General features: G+C 34.4%; 1 pseudogene across 1 annotated transcript; it reads right to left on the reverse strand.

Moving 5' to 3' along the window:
- Positions 1–3,047: 3,047 nt before the first annotated feature.
- LOC308506558 (ribosome biogenesis protein NSA2 homolog) lies at positions 3,048–4,406 on the reverse strand (annotated as a pseudogene). The gene is made up of 2 exons: positions 4,286–4,406; positions 3,048–3,900 (listed from the first exon to the last, which is right to left on the reverse strand). The product of its transcript is annotated as a ribosome biogenesis protein NSA2 homolog (transcript).
- Positions 4,407–14,969: the final 10,563 nt, after the last annotated feature.

The following is a 14,969-nucleotide window of genomic DNA, read 5'->3' on the forward strand; positions in this document are numbered from 1 at the left end:
GGGGAATTAACATGGGCTCCCAGTTCTACGCAGAGGCCCACCAAATATCTGGGGAGGAGGATACATGCAGCTTTAGGATATGGCAAGAGTCAGTGGGAACCTTGAGGGATAAATCTCTGCCTTCATCATCTCCAGCTCTGTTATCTGGGTGTGTGCCATAGCACCATGTCCTAATGCCTGACCTAGGCCTTTTCCCAACAGGAAATAAAGTGATAAAATAATAACCTGCAGATTCCCTTGTAATCTTTGTTCTTATGTACTAGGAGCATTCCAGGTCTGATATCTCAGTTTTTAGCACTACTTACTGATTTTAAATTGCTTTTCTTGGCTGATGAAACACAATTCTGGGTTTCTATGTGTATTTTCATCACACTCCCCTTAGAATTCCTGATTCATATTGTTGTCTTGTTCATGTGGATGACCGACAGTCATAATGTAATTCATCAAAAATAAAGTATGGCTGCTGAGTGAGTGTTAAAAGTTGGTCATTGCAACTTAATCAATACATGAGATCATTTCTGCTGTCTTCCATTCTCAATCCTTTACATTTGGCTTTGGTAATAAATGGTTTGGGAATTTTCCACATTTATACTCTCCGGGAAATTGTTAAAAACAAAACACTACATTAGGAACACCTGAGACTGTCATTGAGGTAAGGCATTTCTCTGGTTTCGATTTTTTAAAGCTCTTTTAACATCAGGATCAATCAAATTAACTATAAAACCGTTTAATGGAAAAACACTAATTTACACTACCATCAAAAGTATATGTTTTATTTTGAAGCCTTACGGCATCAAAAGCAGTCTGCACTCAAAAAATCAAAAAGTGTTATGTTGAAATTGTTTTGTCACCTATGATTCTTAAAATTAATTTTTCCTATGCATATGTTGAGTCCGCCACTCCAAGAAAAATTTGCACTCCAGGATGGCACAATTGTACATTATACACCTTTATACTCAAAGGTTAAGCATGAGCTTTCAAAAAATTTTTTTACCTAGAAATAATTTTATGCTTACAAAAAATTTACAAAAATTAAGAGTACAAAAGTGTAAAAGTATCAACAGTACAAAGAACCACATATACCTTTCACACAAATTCAACTTTTATCCAAAATATTGTTAACAATTTACCCATTTGCTTTATTTTGTGTGTGTGTGTGTGTGTGTGTGTGTGTGTGTTTTATTTTCTGAATCATTTGAAAATAACTTGCATACATCCAGGCCCTTTCCCTTAAAGAATCCAATGCATATATATGTATATATGTATTTTTTTTAATTTCAAAAAGGGCACAGCTCACGGTGGCCCATTCGGGGATCGAACCAGCAACCTTGGTTTTATTAGCACCATGCTCTAACCAATTGAGCTAAATGGCTCATGTTTTCTAAAAATAGATTCTGTTACATAGCCACAGAGGTTGTCAATTTAATAGAATATTTTTGTATAAACTACTGTTTGTATGCCAGTTTTGTCAACTGACCTAATAACATGCTTAATGATATACCGGGAGTACCAAAAAAATGTATACAAATGAATACGTTGGTCAACGTTGCTCAAGCTATAGGTCGCCATTATCAAAAGTGTCTGGATGCTAATGGTAACCACTTTGAGCACTTCTTATAATTGCAGAAATCAAACATGACTTGCATTCATCTTTTGTTATTGGCATATATTGAGTACTACAATTTTGATACAGTTTTCCTTTTCTTAAAATGTGTATACATATTTTTGGCACCCTCTGTATTTTCCCCTCCTTACAGAATACACTTTAGGATCAGTTATTGCACTTAATTATTACGTCTCTTTAATTCCCTTTAATCTTGACTATTTTGTCCAGTCTTGTTTTGTCTTTTTTGACATAAACATTTTTGAATAATAAACTTTTTTCTTTTAAATAAACTATTTCTCATTTTTATTTTGTCTGATGTTCTATCGTGATCATGGCTGGAATATCGCATAAGTGACATTGAGCCTGACTCAGGGTACCACATCTGGAGGCACATGATGTCCATCTTGTCCCTCATTGGTGATGTTAATTTTGATCGTCCAGCCAACATGTTGTCCAATTTCTGCACTGTGTTGTTGCCAATCAGTAATCTGTGGGGAGATTCTTTATGCCCATGTAAGTATCGTGCTCCTCCTATAAATTTTTCCCTACTGTGATCACCCATTGGTGGTTCTTGCTTGATCCAATCTTTACTAGGATGGATACAAAATCATGATTTTCCAACTCTACCACTATCTCCACATTTAATAATTGACTCTTCTTCCTATTATCTATCTATAAGGTGTGATGAATGAATACAGTGAATTCTGCTGCCAAGTGCCATCCAAGAGAAAGGCAGGGATCTTTAATATGGGAAGCAGTGCATGGAATCTTAGTAACAGTGTGTGACAACTTTCAACTTGTTCTCTGTAGTCAGTTGGGTGTGAGCCATGGTTGAGAGAAGGTCTATTTTAAAATGTGCCATAAATTATGGATCACAAACAACGCATTAACATGAAATGGGCAAATGGTTTCATCCTCCATCATGACAACGCCCGTATCACACATTGCTACTGGTATATGGCAATTTCTGTCAAATAAAAGCATTATGGCGTGTCCTCATCCACCTTATTCATCGGATCTGGCACATGCAACTTCTGGCTCTTCCCCAAAGATAAACTGACCATGAAAGATAAACATTTTGAATCAATTCAGCCACAACAGTTCAACTAAAGACACTCATAAAAGAGGACTTCCAGAACTGCTTCAGAAAGTGGCGAGAATGGTGGGACAACTGTGTTCAAAGTGAGGGGGAGAATTTTGAGGGAGATTAATGGCAATGTGTCTTTTACTGTTATATATATATATATATATATATATATATTTTTTTTTTTTTTTAATTGGGCCATTTTAATGTTCTTTACAATAGAATAAATAGTTCTCTTGACTGCAGACAAGTAATCTGTGTGGTAGTACTCAGAAACATCACAGTAAAGGTGGTTTTCCCGATTGGTGCATAGTTTTCAATAATTACGTATAAGGAGTTACTTGTATGAAACTGCTGTCAAACCAGTAACACTGCATTTACGCATCCATCATTTTCAGGATTGTTGGTAACCTGGGTATATTTTCCCCAAATAACCTTGCCTCTTTGTGTCACAAGTCCCAACTTTCTCACATTCACCTCAATGACCGTACCTTTGGTAATAACACCCAAAGTTGTATAAAGTGGGGATGAGGGATTCTTCTTTATACCAAGTACTGGCATGCAAAAGGTGGTTTTCAGTTAAGGATCTGTTACATGGGCCTTCTTGAAACGTAAGCCCATAGGCCCAATGAATCTTTCATATTTAGGTGGTTTTCGAGTAAAGCCATCTTCAACAAAACAGACTGCAGTAACCATCCTCTTCCATCTTTCTTCTTTCTCTTTCCTGTTCAAATAACTTTTAATACCTCCGTTTCCCTCTGGGCTTCAACTTTGGGCAGAGGGACTTCCCATTTTCCCACTTTCTCTTTTCATTTTTGTTTAATCATGTTGGAAAGTACTTTAGCTCAGGAGTGTCCCTCTCTGGCTAGTAGATATGCAGGTACTGCTCCTTCTGGAGTCTTTTCATCATTCTTTTGTTTGGTCTTTCTCTTTTCATGCATCTTGATAATCTTTTTCATGTGTATCTTCTCAGCATGGCGCTGTTTATGGTAGACCTTAGCTTTGAGACCAATCATCTTTTTTGCCTTCTTTGAACATTCTTGAGCCTTTCGACCTTCTTTCTTTCTCTTTTTCTCATGCTAATCCAAATGATACCCATAGTGCTTATGGTGTAACTCAATATATATTCGTTTTGTAGTATGGGTGTGGTGCCCAGGTGCCAGGTGTAATTTCCCGGGCGCAAAGAAACTCAACTTTTGGGTCACAGTAACTCAAGAGCCAATACCACACAACTCACGACAGGAAAGGCTGTAATATTATTTTAATTTAAACTTTCACCATATTCTTTGATCACACCTCCTATCTATCTATCTACCTATCTATCTATCTATCTATCTATCTATCTATCTATCTATCTATCTATCTATCTATCTATTTATCTATCTATCTATCTATCTATCATCTTTCATCTATTCATCAGTAATCTATTATTAGTATAAACTGATAGATTCCTTTCTCTTCTAAAGGTCTAAAAAATTTTTTACTGTTCTTAATTATTTTGGTGTTCAAATAATCCTGGATTTTGGCTGTGTGAACCCTTTCAGTATGGTTCCTATATCTCTTTGCCATATACCCCGTTTTAAGCACTTCTTTACTTTCCGACATCAAAAGGTGATCTATGGGATCTTGGGATCCCATAGATCTTGGGATCACCCATTGATCTGTGGAGCTCTGGTACCTTTTAGTGGAGATAGTATTAGAGACCCTGGCCTGCATGTTTGGTGTAGCACAATGCTTTTGTATATGTAAAATATCAGTAATGTCTTTTTGGTGATAATATTAAATTATGATAATGATATTTATATTTAATTATTTGCTTATGTAGCAATGAGTTTATTTGAAGATATTCTGTACCCTTGTTTTGTATGAACCTGGACACCAATTTTCATGTGTTCAAAGACAAAACAAAATGTTTAAAAGAAGTATGACTCCCATGAATCTATTTTTCTCGTATCTATCCACAAGCTGCCTTAGTGATAATCTCTTCACAAATGAGTCTTTTGTGGTCAGGCTTTGCTGTCTGTTGTAGGATTTCTTTCAAAATGAACTTTGCTTGGTTTGGCAGATGTGGACACTAAAGCCTAAATAGAGGAAAACGGGCTAATTTTTTAAGTTTATCCTTGCTTAGGAGGAATGAGTCATTCTGAATCTGAATTACACAGGGCCATAGAAAACATACAGCCTTTCCTTCTCTTTGCTGCATTGGAACAGTCATCTTAGGAATCTTTTTTCCCCCCTTGTTTCTTGGCAAAGTCACAGGCACTAGAAACCTGGAATAAAATCTTGTGGGTAGATGTTCTGAGGTAAGTTCCAATACAGGTACAGACTTCCTTTCTCCAGAACTGGGAAAAAGAGACAAGACTGGAATAAGTTTTCTACCATGTATGAATAAGCTTACACATAAAATACAGATTGCATTGTACAAAACTTTTTGATTAGAAGTTTGCTTCTTTTCATTTTCAAGCCATTTTTTCAGTAGAGTTATAAAATTGTCTGAAACACAAAAAAGTTCTTGATTTTATTATATTCAATAAATTGTTTGCCTAAACTTTCATAGAAACTTTCCTTTATTAGTTCAAATAGTTGTGTCCCATTTTCATTACGATTTTTAAAGCAATGATCAAGTTCAAGTATTGAGAGTTTGATGTAAGTCCCTTGTGTCATACAATTTTGGAAGTAGAAAGGTTTTTTTAAAAAAAAAATTTTATTAAGCACTTTTCTGTTACTATATGTTCTAAAAGGACCTGGAATATTCCTTTTTTGCTTTTTTTGTATCATTAACAATTTATTTAGCAGCTACCTTTCGTTTTGTTTTAGAACATCTAAATAGTTAAACTTTTTAAAAAATCTCTTTTTCAACACTTAAATGTTTATAATTTAACTTCTTATTTACAGTTTGTTAGGATTATAAAATGACTAAAGTATAGAAAAGACTAAGCCTAGAGGATACAATACTAAAACACATTATAACATAATGTATATAATAAAATGACTGAGAGAACACATAGTTTTCTTTTGATTTACGAGTGTTCATACTTTAAATTTCCTGTAGAAAATTTCAAATTATAGAATAGTAAAATTAGAATAAAACATAAAGCTCATCCATCCCCAATCTCAAATTGCTGTCTGATTAGTCTCTTTAATATTGCAGATGTTCCATCATCTAACCTTTGCTTGAAGGAAGGAACACATCTATTTAAGGTATGTTCTAGACACAAGTAATTGCTAGGAACTCTTGCCTGAATTAATGAATAAAAATTACCTTTTTTATAAATTGCACTCATTAGTTCAATTTACATTTTTTAAGACACCAATGTTTTTAATCTATCTGTTTTACAAAGGCAGATCTTGAACTATTTAGTGCTACCCAGTGCTAAGGACGGTTACTTATTCTTCCCATTCTATGTACATTATTGCGGACAAAGATTTCTCTGTTGACACATATTAATCCTAAAGCCTTCCATGTATTTCATTTAAACCAAATTTTTTTTCTATCATTTTCCAGTTGACTGTTTGGACCCAAGTATAGGACTATACATTTAATAATATTAAATTTATTCTTATTGGATTTGTTGTATCATTCTAGTTGCTTGAAATATTTTTATGCCCACATTTGTACATCAATGTGTTAGCTAATCGATTTTGTACACAGTTAATAAGTTCCTCACACGTAAAACATTTTAACTTGGTTTCCACGAAACACTCTCCTGTTTTTCCTCTGAACTCTGTCTTCTCTTCCTTAGGTGTCGTATAAGTTCTTTATTCTCTGCCCAGTCTTCAGAGTCCCATGATTGAGAACAACCATTCTCAGTCTACACGTACTCTCTAGATGACTCTATTCATTCCCTAACGAGGGTTCTTAATCTAAAATCTAAAGAGGGATTTCAGGGGATTCATGATCATTATTGTGTATATATTTATTTTGCACCAGAGCATTTGTCAGGTTGTTAAAGGCAAGGATGACAAAATTAATAATAATAATAATAATAATAACAGTTGATCTATATACTGTTGATTTCCATATCGTTATCTTCATTGTAGTTTCTCTCCTGCTCATCACTCACCACCGTGAATTTCTCATCTATCTTCCAAACTCCAAACCTGCTTTTCCTCCCGTGTCCTAGCTCAGTGAATGTCATCAACATCCACATAGGGGTTCATGCTAAAACACCAAAATTTAATATGATTCATTCCTTTTTCCTTTATCCTATGCAACCCATGCAATAGAGCCCAGATTTCTATCAAAGCTATCTTGTGAATATTTCACAAATCCTTCCACTCTGTTCCCACTTCAAAAGCCACCAATATCTCTTGCTCCTAATAGCAGCTTTCTAAGTAATCTCCTGCCTCTAGACATAGTCCCTCTAATCTGTTCTCCAGACCAAACAGTCATTTTTTTTTCAAAACTAAAACTGATTGATAATTATAGTCTAGCATTGAAAACCTGCGTTTGCTTCCATTATTCAAAGGGTAAACACAGACTGTACCTTTGCAAACAAGGCTCTAAAGGCTATTCTTCACATGCTCAACATACTATACTCCCTCATTCACAGTCTGTGATCTAGTGACACTATATTTCTAGCTATTGTAACATGTCACGATCCTGCTTCTAGAACTTGGCAAGCATTGTTCCTTCTACCTGCAACACTTGTTTTTTCCCTCCACTATTCTCTTACTTATCTTCATGGCTCAGGTAGGACATTACTTAGATCATATGCCTGAAGAATGTAGACTACATTAGATACTGTCACTGTGTAACCCCACAGCTCTCCGTACTTTCTCTGTCGTAGCACTGGCTAGAAGCTTCACTGTCAACCCACATTCCCATACACTTCCAGAGGGTTGCCTGCTCAAACGTCCCCCAAATAAATTAAAGCTAAGTACAATCAGTTCTTGCTGTGTAAAAATACAGTTTCAAGACTAGCCTCGTAGACATACCTTCCAGCAGATTGCACACACTAAGCCATCCTATATGAAAATTTTGGAACTTCCACTGACATGTCCTCTACTTTACTTTCAATGTATTTATCTGCTGCTTCTGTAAAGCTCCCATGTAAGAACCGATGACCTCCCACCACCTTGTCCACTGTTGCATCCCTAACACAAGCTTGGCGCAGGGCTCAATGAATATTACATGATTCATACATTTCCTGGGTGTATTTATGACTTCTATAATTTCAAGCAAAGCTGGGCTGAAGATAAGAGTTTATAGTGAGTAAACAGTGATCTCATTGTAGTTAATATCCATTCACCTATTGCCCTTGGATAATGCAATTTAACAAGTTACAAATCCTAATTGTGGGGATTTTTTTTCCCACTGGGACCACACATCCATTATTAGAAATTTTGTCAAATGCCTTAATGAAACCTACATGTACTCATGTACTCTGTCTTTAGCTGATGTTGACCCTAAACTTTGGAAAACAAATAGAATGTTAAAAGCTCAGACTCCAAAACAGAGTAGCATCTGTACCTGTGGAGTTCACAGTCTGTTTAGTAAAGCATGCATGTAAGCAAATACCACACAACATCACGAGGGCCATAATAGAGGTGTGGAGAAAGTGATCTGAGACAAAAAAGGTCAACAGATCAACCCTGCAGTTTTTCCACCATGATCTGTTCTTTGTTTGTACCCAATCTGGTGACTGCCAATTTCCTCTCAACAAGGTCACATTTCAAATAATTAACCATATGCTCTAGAATTTTGCCTTAATTCTGTTATAACATAACAAGTTTGAGGAATAAAAGAATAAAAGGAAAAAGATGACACATCTATGGTTTGTTGATGGTACCTTCTGAAACTTTTGGAAACCAGAATAACATTTATTTATTTCTACTATCTCCTTAATGATTACAGATGGTGGCCAAGGACTCTGCGACAAGTTCTCTCAGTACCTTAGAACAAATTCATCTGGGTCCAGAAAATTGGATTCATTTTGAGTAGCTGGGCGATCTCTTACAATCTCTTCACTTATCTTTCAGTTTCAATTCCTCATACCCAATATATTTTCCACTCTTTCCAGTGTGAAATAGATTATCATTCTCTTTGACAAGGGGGATAGAAATAAAATAGGAGGTTCTGTTCTTATTTCCTTTCTCTCTTTCTTGTTTGCTAACTTTATACCATCTGTGCATAATCAATAGGATTGTTTCTTCATTTTTTTCTTGCTCAGGAGAGAGCTGAAATATGTTCCTATCCTTAGGTTCTTCTGAACTTTAGTCTTTAAGACACAATACTAATCCTTTTGTTACATACTGAATGTTCACATATTTACATTTCCTTAGTTGTCACTCTTTTCCTGAGTGATAAAAACTTCTCAAGTTATATAATATTAATTATATACTCATTTGTAGATACTCAGAAGTCATTTAGTGGTTATAGATGTCTAGCTGAGGTGCTGCATGGCGAAATGATTTTCCTCCAGGTAACATGCTAATAAACGGTCAGCCGCTGCTACTCAAATTCTTCTTCTGCTTCCAAGGGCACTCCTCTTTCCCGAAGTCTCTCTTTCACCTTTATTGACAACACAATTATTTTTCCCAGAGAAAGAACTGCAGCCAGTTTACGTATCCTTCAAGAGTTTTTCTACACATATATAAGCAAATACATATGTACATTCATACATATTATTTCTAAACAAAGGTAGTGTCTTAGTCTGCTCAGGCTGCCATAACAAAACACCACACACTAATGGCTTAAATAATAGTCTGGAAGCTGGAAGTCTGAGAGCAGGCTGTTGGCAGGTTTGGTTTCTTCTGAGACCTCTTTCCTTGGCTTGCAGATGGTTGCATTCTCACTATGTCCACATATGGTCACCTGTCAGTGTGTATTTAAACATGTTGCTTCTGTTCTAATTTCTTCTTGTAAGGATCCCAATCATATTAGATTAGAGCCCCCGTTATGATTTCATTTTACTTTAATCACATCTTTAAAGGCTCTATCTCCAAATAAGTCACATTCTGAGGTACTGGGGTTTAGGGTTTCAACATATGAGTTGGGAGAGGGGGAAAAACAATTCAGCGTATCACAGGTAATTTTCCAAAAACACAGCTCTCATCTTATTTTTTTCCATAAAAGTGTATCTTAGATATCTTTGATCTCCTAAAATATATACATTTTCACTAATTCTTTTTAATAACGTACATTATTATATAAATGTGACATAATTTTCACCATTTCTTTAATGGTGAAAAGAGGTCTCTTTAAAAGTTTTTGAAATATCAAAAGATAATTCAGTGAATAATATTAAGTAAAGGTTATTTTACACATGTGTGGGTACACATGTGGGATATATTCCCAATAGTGGAATACAGATAAGAACAAAAGATAAGAGTGATTTGAAAACTAATGCTAAATTGCTTTCCATTCAGTTGTACAGATTTGTATTTTTAGCAAGGAGTTTGAAAGTGCCTCTGTGTTATCAAATTGTTTAATATTTACCAATATATATGTGAAAAATATATATTCTTGTCATTTTAATTTTATATTTCCCTTATCACAGATAAAGTCAAGTGTCTTTTCATATGTTTAGGAGTCAAATATTTTTATTTCATTTTTGGTGATCTGCTTTTCATATACATTGCAAATTATATACTGTTTTTGATATTTTCTTGTTAATTGGTAGAAATGTTTACACATTACAAAATTAATACTTTGTGATATGAGCTAAAGTTTTCCCATTTGTCACTTGTCTTTTGATTTTGTTTGTTTTTTTCTTTAAACAAAAATACTATATATTGATATAATTGAATTTATCAGTATATTATTATAAGGCTTCTGAAATTTTGTGCCATATTTAAAGAGCACATGAAAAAAACCATTCTGAGAGGACATGAAAAAAACTCTACATGTTTGGTTTTTTTCGTTAATACTTTATTATTAATTTTCTATCTGTAATTCTTCAAATCATGTGGAATTTATTGTGTGTGAGGTAGTAATCCAAACTTATTTATATTTTTTTTTGAAATGGAAACCCTATTGCCACAATTACTAATTCACTTAGTAATCTGTATTTTCCTACCTAATTTGAAGCACTTTATCAAACAGAAAAATGTTTTATGGATTTTCTATTTTGCTCTATCCAGTTATAAAGGTGTATCACTGTTTTCATATAGTTAGCTTTATGAGGTGGTTTAATAATTTACAAAGGCAGTCTTGTTCATTTTTTTCCCTAGAATTACTATGTATGTTTTGTCAACCAATTAATAAGATTAATATTGGGAGAACTGACCTCATTATGTTGTTAGGGTTTTTTTCTATTCAAGAATATAACAGAACTTTCCATTTGTTTAAATGAAAATCTTCTTTTGTGTTTTTCAGAATTCTAAAGTTTTCTTCTTGTAGATAGTTCCCATTACTTGTTAAAATTATCTTCAGTACTTCGGCTATTTTGTTGCAGCTATTGAAGCTTTTTTTCCTCCCATTATATCTTATAACTGGTTCTTATTTGCATTAACTAGACTTTAAAGCAGTATTCCATGTACTTTATTATGCTTCTTATAGCACTATGGTGTTTTCTGTAACATGTGCACTCTTATATATACATATATTCATGTATAGAGAGATTCCATCTTACTTCTTTTGCTATAGCACTTAGCATAATGCTGTATCAATGCAGATATTTACAATGTTTTTCTGTTAAGTTATGTTTCAGAATAGACTAAAATTTTTATATTTAAAATATGGCTTTATCATAAAAATACTTGTTGGTTTTTATAAACTATCTATATTTAAAATCAATGATCCTATTGTTATTTAAAAATAAAACATTTCATTGATATATTATTATTGATGCTTTGCTTAAGAGTAAAATCATAAATAAATATGAAATATGTAATCTTAAGAATGACTTAAGATAATTGAGTCTTTTAATATCTTTGGCCTAAACAATATCACAAGAAATTTTCCATTGTTTTTGTGAAAATTATAAGGAACAAACTCATTTTATTTCATATTTACAAAAATATACAAATATATTAGTAAGCTCCCCTAATCTGTTCTTGAGAATCGTAACCTTATAAAGAGGATTTGTTCCTAGCACTTATTCATTGACCAGAATATTCTCTGTGTGGACTTGCGTGTAAAGTTTCTCATTTGGAAATTGTAATGGTGATTATGATGTATTATAAGAATGAACATGATGAATAAATAAGGATTTTCCCCCTGAGGATATCATTATATATATGAGACTAAGTAATTGTAGTAGAAATATTGGTTGTAAATAACCAAATGACTTTATCACAATAAGAGCTCTAACACCTCATTAGACAGTGTCTCTTGACCTTCTTTATATTATAATTCCTTTTATGCTTATAATCAGTGTGATGTAATTCACATTTAATTGTTCACTGGTTTTTTATATTTGTTAGTCTTTTCTAACCAACAGGATTAGAAACTCACTGATAAGGACTAATTTTATATATATATTAATTAATTCATTAATTTATTAATTTTTTCCTTTTTTTCTTTTCACTGTCACCTTCTCCATCCATCAGCTCCTGGTGCTTAGCACAATTCTTAGCCCATAGTGACAAGAAATTAATATTTGTTTAATAACTTTAGCTTTAATTCAAATAATTAGTTAAAGTATTAATTAATTAAGAAAGATAATCACATGGGGTGCTTTAGTGCAGGTTTTGGGGAGGTAAAAAAAGAGTGGATTATATACTAATAAGCTGTTGAGGGTTTTTTACCTTTTTCTCATTATCTCCACCTGTATAAAAAGTATGGCAAATACACTTAGAATATGGGAAAACAAGACCTCCAGACTATCAATGAAAAATGTCTCCACATTTACCACTGGTGTTATTCACTATGATCATGCAATAAATTAGAGTTTCTACCTTAAAACAACAACCTAGCTTCTGGTTGTAAGAGATTAACTTGTTTTAGACCCATGATCCCACCAAAAACAAATAAATAAAAACTGGATGAACACAAACAAGAAAATAGCTTGTTTTATGAGTAAGAGGAGGACAATTTTATACAAGGTTTTAAGGAGCCAAGATTCCAAAGAAAAAAGAAATGCTTTGAAGCAGGCTCTACGTTCTCTGCCTCTTTTCCCCATTTGGTACTTTCTAATTCCTAAAGTGCATCAGGTGAAAAACTGAAAAAGATAAGCAGAAGGTTTCAGTTTAGAAATTTCAGCAAAGTTTTCAACTGTAGCAGTAGTCAGATGAAGAAGAAAGAAAAATGGAGATTCAAGGCCCATAAAGAAGAAAAATACCCCGGGTTTCCTGTCAAGCCCTATGAAAGTCTCCATCTAGGAATAAAAATCAGGTCTACAGAAGCTCTCACACAGACTAAAAACCTTGACTGGATTAAGAAGACTAGTGTTTATTCTAACTGCTTACAGAAAGAAAGTAAATCCTCTTCTGGAGGAAGATAACATAATTCAGAGCATCACAAAAATTCAGGAATAACTGACTTAAAATAAAGAGGAAAAAATGAACAACAGAAATAAATCAGCACAATAATATCTGCAGATATTGGAGATAGCAGAAACAGCCTGGAACTTGATAATTTTTTTTCTGGTAAAATTCTACATCTTGTCCTCTGCATTTTACCAGAAAGCTGGAATTAATTTTCTAAAAAAAAAAGATCACATGCACATTTTGATACAGAGAAATACCCCAATTGAAATTAAGAATGTAATAAATTGTTTAAATAGCACAATAGGTGCAGGATTTGGAAGTTGAAATATAGGTGTACAGGAAACTGTCGTGCGGGGTGGGTGGCCTAAGGGGTCTCAGCTCCCGCTCCCCACATAGAAACGCAGGATGTGGCTAGGCCAACAAGGAACACCCACGGAGCCATAGATAGGGGAGTCATACCACTATAGTCTCAGTGGAGGCTGGATTCACACGACGTGTGACCTGATGTCCACTTTTCTGCCTGCCAACCGATCGATTCTCCTCAACTTGACTCATCAGCGCATCCACGGCAGTTATATGAGTGGCCAATTGGCTAACCGGCTACAGCTGACGGCCATCTACTACCCGAGCCAGCACCTTTCCACATGAGGCCGAGAGCCTGGAAACTGCTCTCTGGGCTCTGTCCCCACAGAAAAACCCAGATATAAGCACATAGAAAGAATGACTAAAAATATAGAAACAGGAATCAAAACCACATAAGATACAGAGACAAAGTCTAATGTACGTATAATTGAAATTCCATATTGAGAGAAGAGAGAATGGCGGATAAGCAATAGTCGAATAAATACTGGCTGAGAACCTCCCAAAACTGAAGAAAGACATCAAGCTACACATTCAAGAAGTACTATGAAACTCAAGCAGGATAAAAAAAAAAAAAAAGAAAAAGAAAAACATACTAAGCATTTATAAAATGCAGAAAATCAAACACAATGAGTTTAAAAGTATCCAGAGGAAAAGTAATTTACTTAAAAGACACAAAGGTAAGGAAGACTGTTAGCTAACATTTCAAACAAAGGATGAAAGCCAGAAGAAAATAAAATATCATCTTGAAAATGATAAAAGAAAATAACTGCCAATCTACAAATATATGACCAGCAAGACATTATTTTTAAAAGATGAAATAAATACACCTTCATACAAACAAAACCTGAGAGAATTTTTTGCCAATTGGACAATATTAAAAAATAGGAAAGGTTTTTATTTACTTAGAAGAAAAATTATCCCAGATGGAATCATAGAAATGCAAGAAGGGAGATGAATCAATGAAACAAATCAAATAGGTTGATACATTTGAATAAATATCGGTTGTATAAAACAACAGTAACAATGTCTTGTGGAACACTAGTGTATGTAATAGACTTGTTGATATCCCATCTCAGAGTCCTTTGGATCACCTGAGTTTTCACACCGATGCTGACAGTTCCCTCACACTGACCGACTTCCTACATCATGTAGCCTGGTCTCTTCTTCTCTGCCTTGTGGCCTTTCTCTAGCATCAGTGGAAGGAATAAAGGGTGACCAGTTCCAAGCAAGTCTGAAAACCAGCAGGGAAAATTGAATTAGATTTCAAGGCTTGAGAAGAATCTTCCATGTCTCTGTGTTTCACCTTTTGGCCCCACAGCAGCTCTGCTGGCCTTTACCCTGAGTCCTTTTTCTTGAAAGGTGGCGTATGTTTGCAGATGAGTAGCTCTCCTGCCTCCTGCCTGTAAAAATTTGGAAATCTGACAGCATTCTCTTATTTGTCCTGTTTTTGCTTCTTTCAGTCCAAGCTGTCAGTGTTTCTGCTGTTATAACATTCTCAAACACTTTGTGTGGATCTCCCATTTATGTCATAGGGGTGGATGG

The sequence above is a fragment of the Rhinolophus hipposideros genome (genome assembly GCF_964194185.1).
Source record: "Rhinolophus hipposideros genome assembly, chromosome: 13".
Lineage (NCBI taxonomy): Eukaryota > Metazoa > Chordata > Mammalia > Chiroptera > Rhinolophidae > Rhinolophus > Rhinolophus hipposideros.